The sequence below is a fragment of the Elephas maximus genome, chromosome 18 (assembly GCF_024166365.1).
Source record: "Elephas maximus indicus isolate mEleMax1 chromosome 18, mEleMax1 primary haplotype, whole genome shotgun sequence".
NCBI classification, from domain to species: domain Eukaryota; kingdom Metazoa; phylum Chordata; class Mammalia; order Proboscidea; family Elephantidae; genus Elephas; species Elephas maximus.
This window is the reverse complement of record NC_064836.1, coordinates 73,321,362-73,342,855: the sequence shown is the minus strand read 5'-3', so window position 1 is coordinate 73,342,855 and position 21,494 is coordinate 73,321,362. Positions and strand designations below refer to the sequence as shown.

Here is a 21,494-nt window from a genome sequence, read left to right as displayed (position 1 = left end):
AGAACTATAGGATGGTAAATGGACTGACTACCCTCACCAATGCCAGAACAATAGGAAAAATAAAAATAAAAGTAGCTAATGTATGTAATATTTTTTTTTTTACCATGTACCCAGCACTATCCTAAGAGCTTTATGAATATTACCTTTTTAATTCTCACTATAACCTTATGAGATCAGTACCATAATAGTTCCTATTTGGAGGAATTTGAGGCACAGAAAGGTTAAGTAGCCTGCTTTAGGTGCTTCGCTAGGAAATGTTAGAGATGGGATCTAAACCAAGGTAATCTGGCTCCAGAGTCTGTACTCTTAAACCTACACTATGGCAGTTCAAACCCACCAGTTGCTTTTGGAAACCCTGTGGGGCAGTTCTACTCTGTCCTATAGGGTCACTGTGAGTTGAAATCAACTCAACAGCAACAGGTTTGTTTTTGTTTTTTTGATACAGTGTCTCCCTACCCTCTCTTTCCACCCACGGTAAGTGAGACATGAGAAGAGGGACGAGCGTAAGGTTGAATACGACTGAATAGTTACAGCAAAGGAACTAAAGTTTAAACCAGCAGTAACTGAGGTATCTTGAAGTGGCTTGAAATGACCACGGGCAGAGAAGCAGTCTCTTGTGTAATTTGAGTTCACTTAGAGAGAAACAAAGAAACTTCGTTTGGGTGCATCTGAGATGTAAACTGGTTTAATGAACAAACCCTTTACACAGACACACAGACTCTCAGCGAGCTCTTCACAGCTAGTTCTTCTTTTCACAACTGAATAGATTACCATCTTGGGAATGAGGTCGGTTTTACCAGCGTTACAGTCTCAGAAGCCGAGACGACTACAGAAGCTAACACAGCCCCAAGATGTACAGATTCCAGTCAGATAAAGCTTTTTCCATCTCTTTTATTTTGCTTTCTCTATCTATTCATCTACCCATTTTATTGTTGAATCATCAGGAAGTTAAGTTTTAGACATTGTGATCCTTGATGTTCCAGCACACGTCTTCTGAGAACCTTCTCCACATAACCACAGCACCATTACCGAACTCAAAAAAAGATAATCAATTCACAATAACATCTAATGTCAATGTTATATTCAAATTTCCCCAATTCACCAAAAATATCTTTGATAGCCTTTTTTTTTTTTTTTTAACAGACTTGGAGTAATGAAATATTTCTTAGGACAAAAAAAAAAGTTGCTTTACTCTCATAACGTGTAGCCTAGAGTTCCCAACAGCTGCCTCCTAGCGAATCGCTAAAGTATTTTTGTTTGCACGTTTTCTATATGATTCATATAATGCGACATTTACACCACATAGATAACACACCCCTAAACAAATATAACTATAGGCCTGGACTCTGTTTTTTCACTCTGTCACTGTCTGTGTGCCTTGAGAAAGTCACAAATGGGCCTTGCTCTCAGTGATCCCACGCATGAAGTGAAGTGACTGGAAGAGGACTGAAATGGCTTTTAACTACAAAAATCCTGTGAATGCTTAACATTCTAACAACTGAGGATAAAATATGATAAGTTCCCTGAGGACTTCTTTCTAAAATCACCACCCTTCTCAGAATTTAGGCCTTACTTTTTTTTTTTTTACCAGGAGGCTTTAGAGATCTTCTAATGCCTTCTTGCCCTAGAGAGAGCCAACGAGGCTTGATGAAGTGGCAAATGGTGCTTCCGGAACACCCTCATATTCTCCTCTTGTCATTTTATAAGAAATAAAATCAGCAAGAGGCCCCACAGCCTAATCTCAGTGGTTCTCAAGAAAAACATTAGCTCTTCTGCTTTTGTTTTCCAGACAAAAATGTACAAAATTAAAATTACATGAAGAGACATAAGTACGTTGATATTGGTTTTGTAGTTTTATTTCTCCTTGCTTCTATATTTGTGTTTGTTTCTCAAAGGCCTTTAGGAAGCAGTAATCACAAAGTAAAATAGGCTACTGGTCCTACAGAAAAGCACTGTATCCAGCCTCACATACATTCAGCCCTGCTCTCATTAATGCTCATGATTTCGTTTATTATTTGTCGGCTGTTTGGGAGGTGCAGTATTAACCTTCGCGGCATCACTCTGAGACACACATTGAAGCCCACAGAGCCACCTTTTTCTTAGACATGGGAAATGATGCCAAGTGTCTAAATGATTCTTCTGGGTAGTTACATGCCTGTTAGAGACAATATAAGCAAAAATAAATAAAAACAGTTTCTGAAATAATAATTTCTAATATCTCTAACATCGCTGTTTGCTAACAACAAAATTAAATCCGCAAAATACGATACTTCTGGGCATAATAAGATCAGATCCACAGAACTTTTAGCCAGTCAAGTCAAAAAAGCACATACACATAAAAACACAGCTTAGGAATTGATGTTAAAATCAGGGAGAACCTTAAAATTCAAATCCTTATATTTAAACTCGTACATCGGTTAAAACAACCGAAAACAAAACCACTGCCGTCTAGTCAATTCTGACTCATAACAACTCTAGAGGACAGAGTAGTAATGTCCCATAGCGTTTCCAAGGCTGTAATCTTTACCGAAGCAGACTGTCAAATCTTTCTCCCACAGAGCGGCTGGTAGATTCGAACCGCTGCCCTTTTGATTAGCAGTCAGGCACTTAGTCACTGAGCCACCAGGGCTCCTCTTACTTAAGTTAGTACCATATTAACTGTTTTAAAAAAAAATCATTCATTACTGGGGGTAACCATCATAGCAACTCCTAACTCTGAAAATTGATTTCTCTTACATGTGACATTTGAAAATCTAAATAAATTAACTCTCTTTGCTAATAACAAACCAAAACAATGAAACAAAGAATAGATTTGTTGTCAAACTAACTGTACACCCACGGAGAGCTTTATCCATCCCCTTAGGAGGATGATACCCTTGCACAGGCCCTATTGGAAATCATGGGTTTAGATTAAAACAACTTTGCTATCATTATTGTGCTAGGATATTAGTTTAGTGGGTGAAGAATAGCATTTTTTATGAAATAGAATAGGATGGCATAGGACAGGGTGAATGGAATGGAATGGAATGGAATGGAATGGAATGGAATGGAATGGAATGGAATGGAATGGAATGGAATGGAATGGAATGGAATGGAATGGAATGGAATGGAATGGAATGGAATGGAATGGAATGGAATGGAATGGAATGGAATGGAATGGAATGGAATGGAATGGAATGGAATGGAATGGAATGGAATGGGAAACATCAGCGAGCACTATGTAAAACTCCTGTGCTATGTCTGTGCGTATATAACCCATCGCCATGTAGTCCATTCTGGCTCATAGGAACTTTATACGACAGAGTAGAACTGCCCTACAGGGTTTCCAAGGAGCGGTTATTGGATTCAAACTGCCAGCCTTTTGGTTAGCCTCCAAACTCTTAACCACTATGCCACCAGGGCTCCAAGGTGTCTGTAAACTAGATCACGATGTAAAACATCTTACTTGGAATTATAGTCAAAAAGTTTGAAAGCCACAGGTTTGGAATAAAGTAGAGACAGGATGCCTATGGACTAAATCTCCCCACCCACAAACATGTTTCAAGTGACCTCACGGAAGAAGAAACAAGAAGTAAATAGCATTCAAAGACCGAACCATCCACGAGAACAACGTTGAGAGAAAATACATTTCCCAAGTTCTGAGTAACGACTCAAATTTGGATTATAGGATCTGGTTGATTATTTGTTTATGTCTTTGGAAGGGGATGTTTGCCATAAAAAAAAATTTTTTTTTTTTTTAGGAAGTAGATCCAGTATATGTAAGGCACTTGTTTAAGAAGTTTGTGAGCTGAAGAAGAAAAATAGGAAGGTACCTAGAAGGGAATTAGTATCCAGAGGAAATGTTTTCACAAAGGGAAAGAAGAAGAAAAATACAAAGGAAAACCCTCTTGAGACTGGGAGAAGAGGAGAATATGTATAACAATAGTGTTTTCTCCTTTGCATACTAAATACAACATAATAAGTAATCCATGGAGAATAAAGATTTAACTTTCTTTTCCTTTCAGTTCCCTGATACATGAAAGAAAAAAAAAAGTTACCCCTTTATATACAACAAATAATTAATAACTATTTGTTGAGTAAACAAAGGATTAGGGCTGACATTCTTAGCTGTTTTTTTTCCAGGGCTGAATTAGCATCAGTACAATCTCAGTTTTCCCCATAACATGTTAGCAAGAAAAGCCCACTTTTTCAAGGCCGCTGCCTGGGATGGAGTGTGTGATGTCAAGCTGAAGAACAGAGAATGGGCCATGGGAAGATCACACTCCAGCCCTTCCTTCACTGTACCAGGCTTACTAGCCTCATTTGCCAGCCAAGGAGCCGGCCAGCACAAAATAAGACCTTTTTAAAAGTATCAATGCCATTGTTCAAAAACTCCACATTCAAATCCATCATAAACCCTCTGCTACCTGAATGAGACTTTCCAATTTGCAAATTTTATGTAAGAAATCACAGACTAGCTCCCTCTTGCTATTTAACACTGTCAGCAAGCCACCCTTTGAAAGTTGATGTATATGCAGAAAATGCAAATATACACTTTAATTTTTAATGGAAATAAGAAGGTGAGATTGCCGGAGAAGAACCTAAAAAAGAAATAATTACAAAGCCAAACAAAAATGTGAGATTAATATTTTTTAGCCATAGCAGAGCTCTCTAAGTTAGGAAAATACAGTGGCTGTCCACTCTGACTGCTACTTCAAATTCCCTAGTGAGTTTTAAGAAATACAGATGTCCAAACGTCTCCTCCCCGAGATTCCAGTGAGCATGAGAACCACTGAGGTAGAGGGATTCGCTTTTGCTACATTGAACTTCCATTTCTAGTTTTTTATTTTTATTATTATTATTAGAGGGTAGATTCTTTTCTGCACCTTGGTTTCATAGAAGGAATCTTAAAACAGAGCTTCCAAGGAAGGACAACGCTACCCGATACAACATCATGGCAGCTGACGTCCATTCAGTAGTCAGCCATTCAGCAACACAGCACATTTATGAACCTACTGCAAGTGAATTAATATTAACTTTTTTTTATTAAACAATTTATCAATACATTTTTGTTTTAAAAATGAAAACCATTCTAAAATATACAGAGTAAAAGAGAATCTTCCTTCACCCATCCTTATAACCCTAAGCTTCTTCCTAGGTTAATAATCATCGTTGTTGTTTTTAATTTATTCCGTTGTTCTTTTTGTTGTTTAGGATATACACAGCAAAACTTGCATCTATTCAACAGTTTCTACATGGACAATTCAGTGACACTGATTGTACTCTTTGAGTTGTGCAACCATTCTCACCCTCCTTTGCTGAGTTGTTCCTCCCCTATTAGCATAAACTCACTGCCCCCTAAGGTTCCTACCTAATTTTTCAAGTTTCTGTTTTCAAGACTGACATTTTATTTCTTTACTATCACCTCTGTGCCCCCTCCCCCCCAAAAACAAACAAACAAACTAGTTGCTATCTAGTCGGTTTTGACACATGGCAATCCCATGTGTAAAGAGTAGAACTGCTCAGTAGGGTTTTCAAGGCCGTGACTTTTTGAAAGCACATGGTCAAGCCTGTCTCCTGAGGTGCCTCTGGGTGGGTTCGAACCACCAACCTTTCAGTTAGTAGCCAAGCACTCAACCATTTGTGCCATTCAAGGGACTCCATAAATGAATTAAGCTTAAGTTTTTATTTCTGTGATATAGTTCTGACTGATAAACTAAAAAGTGTTGAATCAGATGTAAAAAATATTTCTAGGGAAAGAACTAGAGACCCATGTTTCCTACTGGGAGACTTTGCCTCCCAGGGCTCCTCTCTGAGCAAATGATGTAAGATTTTATGTTTCTTTAAATAATCACGACACTTTACACCATGGTTGATGAGTCCTGTAAATAGACAGCCTGATCATGTCAATTCTCTGCTCAAAACTCTTCATCATTTCTGACGAAGAGTTTTGTTTGTTAAATGAGGAAATGTTTGTTAAATGAAAGCTTGTTGTTGTTGCTAAGTGCTGGCTGTGACCTTTACAGAAGCAGATCACCAGGTCTTTCTCACACAGAGCCTTTGAGTGGGTTTGAACCATTAACCTTTCAGTTAGCAGCTGAGCACTTAACCATTGGTGCCGCTTGTCTTGTTACAAAAGGATAATACCATACTGCCTGCAAAATGTGAAAGACTGAGCGCACCAACATCTAGTCCTGATGGAGATGATACTGTATTTTTTAAATATCGAATCACTGATAAAATTTAAATTTTCAGTTTCAGCTAATCAACTAAATGAAAATTCTCGAATCAACCCACTCCTACTAGAAATAACTTCTGTTGCTTTTACCTGATTTTAATATAAAAGGAAATGAGATTTGGGGGGGGTCTAGAACTTGATTGGAAATTACATCTAAATGTTAAAAATTTTTGGATTAAAAATTGTTTGAATTTAGTTGATTAATGGGTTCGTTTTTTTTTTTTAATGTTCAGTTAGTGCTTATATGTCCCCTAAATAACTTCGGTCAATTGGTTCACTTTTTAAAAAAATATTCAGCTAGTACTTCTTACACCTTATAAGTAACTTCAACTAAAATGAACTAAGAAGCATTAAGCTTAGATAATGTAATCCATTGCCAAAGCTCCTTTTCACTTCATTGACCATGATGGCACACGTTTCTAAGTTGGAGTTGATAAAGCAATGAATTTAAGAAACCAGAAATTCATTACCTTAATTTTAAATATTTATTAAATGTAAGTTTCTAATTAAAATTGCTGTGTCAGGATTCAAATACACAGAAGCTGCTTTGCCTTTGAGACTGAAACCCCAGGCACAAAGAATGCTTTTAAGTGTTAAAAATTGTACATATCCTACGGCTAATGAGCTGAAATCTGTAAAAGATGAGTAATTTAAAAAACTATGCAATTATTATTGCTTATTCTATCAAAATTAGTAACACAAATTATATTCGAAATAGAAATAAAAATTGGCAATGAATTCTTTCCAATATAGTAACATTTATTACCCAAAGAAAAATGGTTTAATCAGAAAGGACGATTCGTGTAACATCCAGAAGATTTCTATTCCGTGGTGTAATGATGTGTCCACCTGAGAGAGTGTGTAGTTACAGGAAATTTGGCTCTTTATTAGGTAAGCAGATTTGAGCAAATACCATACTTCAAATTTTGATAGAGGACAAATAGACTTCATTCTTTTTTACTCTTTCAAATGATGCAATTTCACGTTAAATAACTATGATATTAGTGAAAGTTTCAAGTTAATCCCATTTTATAGGGAATCTTAACTTTACAGATAAAGCCACTGACATTTTCATTTAGCATCAATGACATTTTAGCCAAAATAGAAAAGAAATCTTTTGTACTTCACATCTGTGTTTTTCCAGCATACAGTAAGAGGGATCCCAAACCTCTCCTTTCACTCCGGCTTTGCTGGTCTTAAGGTTTAGCGGCTTTTTTTTTTTTTCCCCTCAAATTATGTCTCTGTAGTATTTTTTTTTTTAACATTTCTGTCATTTTTCAAAAAAAAAAAAAAAGCCATAAAGATCCATGTGTATAATTTTGTTTTGTTGTTTATATTTCTTAATGTGCTAGTATATCTTATCACGAGTCCTAGAAAATTAACCCTGGCCTGCAGGCCAAATCCTGCCCACCATTTGTGTTAGTATGGCTTGCAAACTATGAATATTTTTACATTTTTTTAATGACTGAAAAAAATCAAAAGAACAATACCATTTTGTGAAACGAAAATGACAGAAAATTCAATTTCAGTGCCTATAAATGAAATCTCTTAGAACAACTATGCTCATTTATTTGTGTATTTTCTTTGTCTATCTTCATGTTACAATGGCAGATCTGAGTACTTATGACAGAAGCAATATTTGCTAAAATATTCACTATCTAGTCCTTTGCAGAAAAGTTCACTGACTGCTTTAAGCTAGCGTGCGACTACCTACTCACGCAACACGCAGATCAGGGGAACAGGTCATTTAGAGATTGCTTCTGCAATTTCTTTCAGCAAATATCATCCTTTTTATTACCTTCTTGTTAATACATTTTCTATAAGCTTTGGCAAGGCCATTGGTCATCAGCAATAAAATACTGTGATGTTCGTTCAGTATTCGGAGGAGTATTATTGAATGTATAGAATTAAGCAATCACTTCTTATTTTAAGTGTACTTTTCTTTGCCTGATTATTGAATTCTTGGGAGTTTAGGATTCCTATTATTTTCCACTTGAAATCAACTGAAATATCTGTGAATAATCAGCAATGACTGGGAGTCTGCAAAGTTCAGCCTAATACTTCACTTTATAGCATATCTTGGTTTCCAGCTACACTGTTTTGTAATGAAGATAAAAAATAGCAAATCAAGTTTGAGTTATAGCCTCAACCAAGTTTACATTCCAGCTTAAATCTAGAAAGAACAAAAAATAAAAGCACAAATGTGGAAAATGAACTGAAAAAAGGGAATTCTTTGCAAGCAAACATACTAATAGGGATGTAAAAGATTAGCATTCCCTACTAACGCGGCTCGATGCCAGTCAACATACCCAAAAGGCTTCAAAGCCACGACTCTCCAGGGACCCACTGATCGATGCTGTGACTGTACTCTGGGCTCATGGTTCAAAAATTACCTTTAAAGTAAGGTTGCCTAGCAGACAAAGAAAATGCAATTGTCAATTACCTCTGCAACATCGTGAGCCTTTCTTAGGGAAGGAAAAAGAAAGCTTTAAGTGTAGAATTCTGTTGCGGTATCTACCATGATCTTGTTACTAAATTATGTGGCTATTAACAATAATGATGACTATATTTTACTTTAAGGAAGTGTCTGAAAATCTTCAAAATGAAAGTACGTACAGCATGTTTCTACCCAACCAGTGCCGTCGAGTCGATTCCGACTCATAAGCATATTTCTAGAGTTTTGTATTTAGCTAAGCGGTATATAGCTTAATAAAGAGAAATCAAAAATCGCTTACCAAAAACCAAACCCGTTGCTGCAGAGTCTCTTCCAACTCACAGCGACCCTATAGGAGAGAGCAGAACTGCCCCCCATAGAGTTTCCAAGGAGTGCCTGGTGGATGCAAACTGCCAAATTTTTGGTTAGCGGCCATAGCACTTAACCACTACACCACCAGGGTTTCCAAAATTACTTAGGAATATTAAAAAAAAAAAAATTTTAATGTATAGCTAGGAACAATGGATTCAATGAAAGTTCTGATATGTGTCACATGAGGTAACATTACTTCCTGAAAATTAAATAATAAAAAGAGATAGTTTCCATTATGTATTAAAAGAAATATGAGGTGTTTAACTAATTTCAACCCCTTTGTTGTTGCTACTAAATTTATCTAAACAGATGGCTTCGGAATTTTCAGTAAGGGCATTTGGCTCTTAGAGTAAGTCAACTTAGAGGAGCAAAACAAAAAAGATGTCATACTCCAGAAAGATTATTATCTCAAATACATGAGCCTAAAAAGTAGAGTCTCTTCCTTAATGCCAAAAACAACTAATTTTACCAACGGCAATCTTGGAATGGAAGGAATGTTAGAGGTCATCTAGCCCAAAGAGATCAAGTAGTGGAAATCGAAATGCGTCCTCCAAGTCAGGTATGACTTCTCCCAGGTTATCTGAGATTCCATGTCAACTCTAACAATACTAAACTAATCATTAAAATAATTTTCATTTAAAAGAAAATCAGACCACAGCTATTTTCAATTATTGCATCATCTTTGTAAACAGAAATGATGCCATCTACGTTCAGCCAGCTTTTCTGGTGCGATGGAACTCCGATAAGAAATCTCAAATACAAATTGCCTGTTTGCTTCCATTAATGGAACATCTATAGCTCTAGCAGACTGGACTGTGGCTAGGACTCACGTCTGAAACTGAGTGATGTGGTAAATCCTGCACGATTTTTGATCTTCACCTCTAATCTCAAGATTAAAGATGCTGTCAAAAGAGTGCCTTTTCTTCAAATTTAATAAAAACATTTGGGATGAGACCACAGTCCACAAAATAAAGTTTTCTTTCTACCTTTCTGCATCCAAATATGGAAAGACGTTTTTCACTTCCTTTTGCTATTTTGAACATATTTCCCAATACAAACCTTACCCATCACTGGAACCACAATCCTAGAAGGGTTTTACAGGAGGTCACCTTGTGTCATGAAAACATTCTTAAATTAAAATGAGTCGTTCATGCTTACCAAAAAGGGAACATTTTCCATCACTTTAGGTGGCTTCAGTGCCGGGCACTTACCCAAATCCTTGGTTCCGTGGAGTCGGCTGTCCTCCATGTGCCTGGTCCTGCTGCATGTGACTGAGTGTCCAAATGCCTGGCCTTACCAAACTCTTTCAGAAAAGATTCAAACCTTCAAATGAGAAAAGAGTCACTCATTATGCGAAATCTTAAAAAGAAAGAAAGAAAACTCTGCATTTTAGACAAGCAAGTACTTCCACAGGACTCAGAAAGTTTTGCAAGACTAATCATCACCAACATGAAAACTGAGCTCATCTTTTATAGAATTTTGATTCCTTCCAGCTATGTCTCTTTCAATTTTCATTTCATTCTCTTACTCCTTTTTTTTTTTTTCTACTGCTTTTGATCTTCCATTTTATTCTGTACAGATGTCTTGAGTGGTATGTGTGAAGCGAGCCATCGCCAGCCTGATGGGGGAAAGCCTGCCAGCCTAGAAAAAAAATCATAAAATAAGAAACAAGCTCTGAGATTGGATCAGGAGCTAGTCTGCACAGTTATCAATGTCCCGTTGTGCTTCATGAAAGATGCCTGGCTCTTTCAATACGACATTTCATGTAGTGATGAAAACGGGATATGGAATATCATCGTGAAAACTTGTGTGATTGGGATCGTAATTTCTAAGAGTCCATCAATGCAAACAAACCCAACAGGACCCAATTGTGAAGACTGAGCTAGACACTGAAACGGCTTCATAATATCTGCTATTGTTTAGGGGACTTGAAACAACTCTCGTCCCCATCAGCCTTTGGAGCTTTGCACCCAGTTTGGACATCATCTAATCATTCCACCCAATAGCTATTACGATTTCTCATTGGGAAGAAAGTTGTAAACTGGGATTTGGGTGCCATAGGGAAAGCTTTTTGAATGTTTCAGGCCATACTAAAGCTATATTTTATCCACTATTGTGCTTGGATAACTGTGCTGAAGATTGAAGCCCATTGTGTCAATTTATATTACTCCATCTGCTGTCTAATGATAATGGCTATTCTGAAAGGGCGCATTGCTCTATCAGGAATACCACCGGTTTATACCTTGATAAGATGTTATTTTATTCAATTGATTCAGGGTACTTCACCAACATTTACCTTCTCAATTGCCTCTGTTATAGAGGCAAGCTGCCTGTGGCTACTGGGAACTGAGATTAAAATCCTAGAGTTCAGCCTTTTAAGATTCCTAGTTAATCTCCTGAATCAAACTCTTTCCCTAAATGATAACTGATTTTAAAGCTAATATAACCATTAAAAAATAATAGCCATGGGCTATTCACATTGTCTTCTATCTCCTGTTTGTGTGAGAGAGAGTTTGGTCTTTCTATATCAAACATAAACAAGCAAACTTATAAAACCATTCTAGCCATGAGTAAATATGAGAGAGACATGAATCTGTTGACTTTCCAGATACGATTAATATAAACTTCCTTGTCTTTTTTGTGGTTAGGGGTCTTCATTAAAAACATAAACACCATCCTAGGAAACCTCTCTCAGTTCTTCCTAATTATGTCAACAGGAACTGCAGCCTTGCCCTGCTCTCCAGAGGCACATGCCTGTTTCACTCTATAAGGAAGCTTTTGAGCTAGATGTTCGCAAGCAACATTTTGGGTTTTACTCTGAATGCATATCTCTCATGTCCTCTGTCACTCTAAAACTTAAAATGAAAATGCAACAAGTTCAAGTAGCAATTAATATATTTTGTCACTTGTAGAAAAAAAGTTGGTAGCTTCAATCCTATGAGAAAATAAGCATTTCATAAATATTGAATACCGCTCCCTACACACTCTACAAATTGGTTAGCTAAAAAGGCAGTAATTCTGTTAGAGGCTTTCAGCAAGGAAAAGATACAGTAGTTGAGATACAGCAGCTGACATTATTTAGTTTTTTTGTTTTTGTTTGTTTGTTTTAACTTTTAAACTATGGTGGATAACAATCTCCTACCTTCCACAAAATTCCAAGAGAAAATTACACCAGTTACCAGAAAACTCTGAGCCACTTCAGGGTTTTGTTTTGTTTTGTTTTTTGTCTTACGGGCTTTATGACTTGGCTGAATATTTCATTTGTTGTGTGTGCAGCATACGTTTGTATCAGGGAATAATTTAAGCCATATAAAATATTCAACAGTGCCTGATAGCACCAGAGGTGGAAATCTGAGCAGCTACCCCATCCGGAAAAAGCCTTACTGAATGTTTCATAATCAGAGAGTAGGCGACCAATGCCTTTTAGTTCCTAAAGGTTGAATTTAGACTAGGAAGGCATCCTAACTAGTAACTGTTTCCTCACTCAGACAGCTCTTTCCCAACTTCCTTTAAAAGTTATGTAACTAAACTCTTAATGATTGAATTACTCTAGCTATAAAATGAAAGTACAAAGCACTCCTTGTTCCATGGGGCTATAATACAGCATAGTTAATAAGTCAGCGTTTGAAGACCTTGCTCACAGGAGAATTATGTCCTACATCTCATTCAATATAAGCATCTTTTCTTTATGGGAAATTAAGGTGGCATTTTGTCTAAGATCTGAGCTGCTAACCAAAACGTCAGTAGTTTGAATCCGAATCCACTAGCTGCTCCTTGGAAACCCTATGGGGCAGTTCTACTCTGTCCTATACGGTCACTATGAGTCGAACTCGACTCGATGGCAACGGGTTTGGTTTTTCAGATTTTTATTATTGAACCTAGAGTCCAACCTGGAATGATACAATTGACATTCAACTGGAGTGTATGTAACAGGTAGAGGATGAAGGCTGATTTCCACTGTAGTGTCACACAGGCTTTCCAACCAGTTCTAAATTGTTCAGTCATGGCTAAGGGAAACAAGGGCAGCATACTCATTGCAGAGCAAGCAAATCCCTTGTGGATGGGCTTTTGACCCAGTAGCAAACAGGCAGCAGTGCCCTGTTCAAAGATAGTGGCCAACCTCACTGCTTTGAACATGTGTTGCTCTCCACAGTCCTGGAGATTGGCTTATTGGCAGGACTGTGAAGAGTGACACCCGCTCAAAGCCATGTAGTCAGCTGCCATCTTTGAGTGGGGCACTGCTGCCTGTTTCCGACTGGGTCATAAGCCCACACACAAGAGATTTGTTTGCTATGCTACTTGTACACTGCCCTTGTTTCTGTCAGCCATGACTGAATTGCTTAGAACTGCTTCAAAGACCTTGTTTCTCAATGATAGAACACCCCAGAGTTCAGTCTTGCCCTTTCCATCTGGCTGTGTACAGACACTTTTTGGATGAATCCATCTCATCCGGTCTTAAAGCACTTACGATTTTCTAACATATTACGTAACATACTTATTGATAGGTCTTCTCCCTCATCAACATGCACATGAATGTAGGCACTCTAACGGGTATCCTGGCTCACTAACGCATTCCTAGTACTCTGAAGAATACTTGGCACATAACAGGTACTCAATAATATTTATTGAATGAATGAGTGAAAGAATAGAGCCAGTAAGATTACAGAATGTGTACATAGAATTTTATTACAAACTGAGAGAGGGGAAATAGATGTTCTTCTCAAAGTTAAAAGAAGAAGTAGGTAAATCAGCTTTGACATAGTTTTCTATTAAAGCAAATTTTAGATTCACTTTGGAGAGTCCTATTCAAACACAAATATGAAACCTTTGTCTCCCTAAACTTCTGTGCCTGATGAAGTTTTTAGCATCTATCCAAATATTTAGCCTTATTTTCAGAGTTCTTTTTTTACTTTTAAAATGGACTCAAACTCACAGCTGCCTAGGAATTCATAAAATATATATACATTTTTTTTTATTTGATTGAAGTAAGTCAGTCCAGCAACCTTGACATCATTGATTCCAACTCACTTTACTTTTTCACTTTCAACTCACACATGGATGTCTCATAGATACAGCCTAATGGCTTTTTTACTGCGCAGCTGAATTGTAAGAGAGCTGTAGTTCTTTCTGGTACTTACAAAATCAGTTGTGGCCTATGTGCTCTCACACACAAATAAATTGGTTCTATGTCCTAATGGGATTTCAGACCATACAGCACTGTAGACAAATTATAAAAACAGATTCAGCCACACTTGAAAGAGGCTCCAAACAAGCTTCATACATAACTGCAATCGATTTCCCAGCTCAACAAGTAATTTAACCAAATATTTCTAATCTCAGGAGTCTAAAAGCTGAATAAATTAGCCTTACTCCTTGATCAGCATAAATCGTTTATATATTAGCAAGCAGCTATAAGGCTAAAAGTTTCATTGTAGGTATTACTGTACCATAACAAGGGGAAATATTATTTAAGAAATGTTGAATTTATTACTTTAAGACCATCACTGATATAGTCTTGCTCATATATCACATAATACTTAAACCTCTGTTTGTTTTTTCAGGAATTTTTAGAGATTTCCCTTATATACAAGATTTACTGATATATTCTGGGTACTTTCAATGAAGAACTCATGGCAATTACAGCATTTATACTACTATAACTTCTTGGTAGTTATTTATTTACAGATGATCAATTCCAGGAACTAGCTTTGCTAGGTATCTGATATGGAAGAACTTTAAAAGAAAGCTTTTAAATCACCCCTATGTTTGTAAGCCATCTCCTTGTTTCTTGGATTGCTTAAGCACACCCATTTCTGGAAATACCTAATCAAAGGCATTAAATTTAAAATAATTGTGAAATGGAGTGCTGATGGCTATTAAAGTGCAATTACTGTATCAGCTCACCAATACAGCCCTATTTGCCAATAAAAGCACTGAAATTGTGGTTTGTATTTCCAGCAAATCCTTGTTGAAAGCCACAAACTGGATAATGGTAGGAAAAATTGTTCTAATCATATCTCTATTGTTATAATAAGACAACCCCATTCCGCTTTAAACCAAGGGTTCTAAGCATTTTCTAAGCCAGAGACATAGGCTACTTCATTACTTTCAGTATACATTCTAGAATGGTGGAAGTTTATCCAGGACCTGATATTTAAATTAAGCATCACTCCTTCTCTAGAACAGGAGATTGAAACTCCAAGGCCTACAGGGGCTGGCAGGTAATGTAAATGAGTGATGTGGGCCAGCTGGTGAGCAAGCACACGGATCCATCCAGTGAGCAAGAGGAGTGACATCCAATTGGAGAGCACAGACTTTCCCTAAAGGCAGCAATGGCTTCACTGTCCCAAGAGACTGTTGCTGTGCAAGCATATATTACCGAACATTGCTGAAAATTCCAATTTTTCAATTAAACAAAGAGGCAGGTAAAGACTGACAAGTCAGTGGCATTTCATCTTCATAAACCATCCCAAAGAAATGGGATAGTTTCCTGCTAAAACCTTGTTTTTTGTTGTTTGTTTGTTTGTTTTTTGGTGGGGAGGCCTGACCAATCAGTCAAGAGACCTAACATCACAGTTTCATGTATTTATTTTTATAGTATAAAAAGGACCACATTTTGAAAAGGAAAAATGATAAGTCTTATATATATTGTTTATCTTCTTGATGGAAACACTAGTGGTGTAGTGGTTAAGAGCTACATCTGCTAACCAAAAGGTCGGCAGTTCAAATCCACTAGGTGCTCCTTGAAAACTCTATGGGGCAGTTCTACTCTGTCCTATACGGTTGCTATAGGGTCACTATGAGTCAGAATCAACTTGAGGGCAATGGGTTTTTTTGTGGGTATCTTCTTGATAGTCATTTTGCTACAGTCTTTTCAAAGTAGATTAGTTGTTGAATCATAACTACTTTCTGAAACATTCAGAAAGGTATTAGGTGGCATTATCCTAACAAAACAGGGATGAAAAACAAAGTTAATCATGTTAGAATGTTTTCTAGTTTTTTTTTTTTTTAACATATGGTTTTAACATATGAAAATGTATAGGTTATCGATGAAAATACAATATATGTGGAAAAGTATTGACTCAAAATTTCTTCATGAATGCAATAAAATTATTCTTTCTTCATCATCCTTTTTCAAACACAACATCTAGAAAGAAATTCAACAAAGATACAGAAGAGTTAAAGGGCACAATCAGCCAACTTGACCTTGTAGACAGATATAGAACACTTCACCCAATAGCTGCAAAGCACTCATTCTTTTCCATTGCACATGGAACATTCTCCAGAATAGACAACATCTCAGGCCACAGAAAAACCCTTAACAAAATCTAAAACACTGAGATAATACAAAGTATCTTCTCTGATCACAACACCATCAAAGTAGATATTAACAACAGGGAGAATAAGGAAAAAAAATTGTATAGAAACTGAATAACACCCTGCTTAAAAATGACTGTGTAATAGAAAAAATCAGAGACGGAATCAAAAAATTCCTGGAATCAAAGGAGAATGAAAACACCTAAAAAAATAAAATACTTTGGGATACAGCAAAGGCAGTCCTCAGAGGTCAATTTATAGCAATAGATTCACACATCAAAAAAGAAGAAACCTTTAGGTCAAAGCAAAGGCAGTCCTCAGAGGTCAATTTATAGCAGTAGGTGCACACATCAAAAAAGAAGAAAGGGACAAAATCAAAACATTAGCTACGCAACTTGAACAAATAGAAAGACAACAGCAAAAGAAGCCCACAGCCACCAAAAGAAAGGAAATGATAAAGATCAGAGCAGAAATAAGTGAAATTGAGAATAGGAAAACAATAGAAAGAAACCACAAAACCAAAAGTTGGTTTTTTGAAAGGATCAACAACATCGACAAACCACTGGCCAAACTGACAAACGAAAAACCAGAAAGGATGCAGGTAACCCAAATAAGAAATGAAACAAAGGGCATTACAACAGATCCAACTGAAATAAAAAGGGTCATAACAGTATTATGAAAAACTATACTCCAATAAACTTGAAAACCTAGAAAAAATGGACAAAACCCTAGAAATATAGTACCTACCCATAGTCGCACAAACTGATGTTGAAAATCTGAACAGACCCATAACAAGAGAAGAGGCTGAAAAGGTAATTAAAAAAAAAATTTTTTTTCCCAACAACAACAAAAAAAAAGCACTGACCTAGATGGCTTCACTGGAGAATTCTACCAAACATTCAGAAAGAACTTACGCCAGTACTACTCAAACTATTTCAGGACATACAAAGGGAAACGATACTCCTGAATTCACCCTATGAAGCCAGCATAACCCTGATACCAAAACCAGGCAAAGACACTATAAAAAAAGAAAATTACAGACCAATATCTCTCATGAATATAGACCCAAAAATTTTCAACAAAATCTTAGCCAATAGAATTCAGCAAAGTATCAATATAATAATAATAATACAACACAACCAAGTAGGATTCATACCAGGCATGCAAGGATGGTTCATCATTAGAAGCTCATCAACATAATACACCACAAAAATAAAAAGAAAGAAAAGAATCACATGATCATCTCAATCAACAGAGAAAAGGCATTCGACAAAGTCCAACACTCGATCCTGATAAAATCTCTCAATAAAATAGGTATAGAAGAGAAATTTATCAACATAACAAAGGGCATCTATACAAAACCAAGATCCAACATCATTCTTAATGGAGAGAGGCTGAAAACACTCCCCTTAAGAACAGGAACAAGACAAGGATGCCCTTTATCACCATTCCTATTTAACATTGTGCTGGAAGTTCTAGCTAGGGAAATAAGGCAAGAAAAAGAAATAAAGGATATCCAAATTGGAAATGAAGAAGTTAAACTGTCCCTATTTGTGGATGATATGATACTATACATAAAAGACTTCATGAGAGAACTACTGGAACTGATAGAAAGATTCAGCAGAGTTGAAGGATACAAGATAAACATACAAATATCCGTTGGATTCCTATACACCAATAAAAGGAATTATGAAAAGGAAATCAAAAGGACAACAGCATTTGTAATGGCCCCTAAAAAAATAAAATACTTAGGAATAAGTATATCCAGAGATGTAAAAGACCTATATGAAGTAAACTACAAAACACTACTTCAAGAAACCAAAAGAGATCTATATAAATGGAAAAACATACCATGCTCATGGATAGGTAGACTCAACATTGTGAAAATGATAATTGACCCAAAGTGATTTACAAATACAATGCAATCTTGATCCACATACCAACAACATTCTTTAAAGATACAGAAAAACTAATCATTAACTTTATATGGAAAGGGAAGAAGCCCTGAATAAGTAAATAAGTAAAGCACTACTGAAAAAGAAGAAAGTAGGAAAACTCGAACTACCTAACCTCAGAACCTACTATACAGCTATGGCAGTCAAAACAGGCTGGTACTGGTACAACAACAGATACATTGATCAATGGAACAGAATTGAGAACTCAGATGTAAATTCATTCACCTGTGGTCACCTAATCTTTGACAAGGGCCCAAAGTCCATCAAATGGGAAAAAAAGACAGTCTTTTTAACAAACGGTGCTGGCAAAACTGGATGTCCATCTGCAAAAATATGAAACAAGATCCACTTCACACCATACACAAAAACTAATTCAAAATGGATCAAAGACCTAAATATAAAGCCAAAAAGTATGAAGTTCATAGAAGAAAAAATAGGATCAATGCTAGAGGCCCTAAAAACACAGCATTAACAGGATACAAAACATAACCAACAACACACAAACTCCAGAAGATAACCTAGATAGCTGGGATCTACTAAAAATTAAACACCTATGCTAATCAAAAGCCTTCACCAAAAGAGTAAAAAGAGAACCTACAGACTGGGAAAAAATTATTGGCTATTAAAAATCAGACAAAGGTCTAACCTCTAAAATCTACAGGAAAATCCAACACCTCTACAACAAAAACACAAACAATCCAATAAAAAAATGAGCAAAGGAAATGAACAAACCCATCACCAAAGAAGACTTTCAAGTTGCCAACAGACACATTAGGAAATGCTTGTGATCACTGGCCTTTACAAAAAAGCAAATCAAAACCACAATGAGATACCATCTCACCCCAGCATTACTGGCATGAATCAATAAAACAGGAAATAACAAATGTTGGAGAGGCTGTGGGGAGATCGGAATTCTTATGCACTGCTGGTGGGCATGCAAAATGATACAACCATTTTGGAAAATGATATGGCACTTCCTTAGAAACCTAGAAATAGAAATACCATATGATCCAGCAATCCAACCCCTAGAAATATATCCTAGAGAAATAACAGAGTAGACATATGCACATCCATGCTCATGGCAGTATTGTTTACAATAGCAAAAAGATGGAAACAACCTAGATGCCCATCAACAGATGAATGGATAAACAAACTATGGTACGAGCACTATTAAGCAACGATAAAGAACAATGATGCATCTGTGAAGCATCTCACTATATGGATGAATCTGGAGGGCATTATGCTGAGTGAAATAAGTCAATCACGAAAGGACAAATATTGTATGAGGCCACTACTATAAAAACTCATGAAAAGGTTTACACACAAAAAGGAACAATTTTGGATAGTTACAAGGGAGGGGAGGGGTGGGGATGGAAAAACGCTAAGTAGACAATAGATGAAGTGGTAACTTTGGTGAAGGGTAAGTCAGTACACGATACTGGGGAAGCCAGCACAACTTGTACAAGGGGAGGCCATGGAAGCTTCATAGACACATCCAAACTCCCTGAGGGACCGAATTGCTGACCTGAGGGCTGTGGGGACCACGGTCTCTGGGAATATCTAGTTTATTTGGCATAACATGGTTTATAAAGAAAATGTTCTACCTGCTACTTTGGTGAATAGAGTCTGGGGTCTTAAAAGCCTGTGAGTGGCCATCTAAGATACTCCACAGGTCTCACCCCTTCCTGAGCAAGGGAGAATGAAAAAAACTATGGATACAAGGATACAAGGATACAAGGGAAAGATTAGTCCATATGATTAATGGGCCACATCTACCCCATGGCCTCCCCCAGACTGAGTCCAGTACAATGAGATGGTGCCTGGTTATCACCAATGACTGCTCTGACAGGGATCACAATAGAGGGTCCCAGACAGAGCTGGAGAAAATTGTACAACAAAATTCTAACTCACAAAAAAAAGACCAGGCTTACTGACCTGACAAAGACTAGAAAAATTCCAAGAGTATGAAGTTACTCTTGAGGTTCACCCTTCAGCCAAAGATTAGTCAGACCCATAAAACAAAAAGAGACTAAAGGGGTACAATAGCCCAGGGGCAAGAACTAGAAGGCAGGAAAGGACGGGAAAACTGGTAATACAGAAACCAAGATCGAGAAGGAAGAGTGTTGACATGTCATGGGGTTGTTAACCAATGTCATAAAACAATATGTGTACTAACTGTTTAATGAGAAGTTTGTTTTGTAAACCTTCATCTAAAATACAGTTTAAAAAAAAAAAGGACCTGAACCAAAAAACTAAACCCATTGCCGTTCAGTCAGTACCGACTCACACTGACCCTATAGGACAGAGTAGAACTGCCCCATACAGTTTCCAGGGAGCGGCTGGTGGATTTGAACTGCCACTTTTTTTTTTTTTTTTTTTTGGTTAGCAGCCAAGCTCTTAACCACTGCACCACTAGGACTCCATCTTATAAGAAAGAAAACCTAATTAAACCATTTATTAATACAAAATAATGCGTTAAACTGTCAATAAATAGCAACAAGGCTATTAAACAAATAAAAAACAAGCTTGGAAGCAACAAATAATTAACCTTTCAAACTAATTTACTTTGGGGCAAGAGTTGATGAACCACGTATGGCCTCGGCCCGCTCTGAGAAACCAGGCCTATGATACACGCAGCATTATCTTAGAAAGTTCACTATTACAAAAGAGCCATTTTTTTAATTTTTATGACCTCGTGTGAGCTTCTAAAGTAAGGATATTTAATTTCATTCACAGATTAACATTCATTCATTTATTTATTCTTGATAAAAACTAAATTCAGTGAGCACCAAAATGCAACTAGCACTTGGGCGTGGTCTAGCAGCAGTCAAATGATAAGTACCCACTCCGAGTAACTATACACCAATTTAGCTTTGCAAAACCTATTTATAAATTTTATATTATTCAGCTGTCAAGTAAAAGTCATAGAGTTATAGAATCATTTTAAAAATTATCCGGATGGCATTAAAGGCCATCTAATTAATTCAATCATCCATCTGATGTTTGAATCTCCCCTAACCATCCATGCACATACATGGTCCGTCACACTAGCTCTCTCTCTCTCACACACACACACACACACACACACACACACACACAATATCCAGATCAAATGGCAACCAGCCAGGCTGTGCTTATAAACCCCTACAATGGAGAGCTCACCACCTCCTGATGGACTAGTCGATTTTATTTTGGGGGT

The 21,494-nt window shown here is 36.9% G+C and overlaps 1 protein-coding gene across 1 annotated transcript in view; it reads right to left on the bottom strand.

The window, feature by feature from the left end:
- ZPLD1 (zona pellucida like domain containing 1) overlaps window positions 1-21,494 on the bottom strand; it is a 223,408-nt gene that overhangs the window by 64,485 nt on the left and 137,429 nt on the right. The window contains exon 2 of the mRNA XM_049858108.1: window positions 10,235-10,346. The gene's annotated coding sequence lies outside the window, so the exon portion shown is untranslated. The remainder of the gene's footprint in view (window positions 1-10,234; window positions 10,347-21,494) is intronic.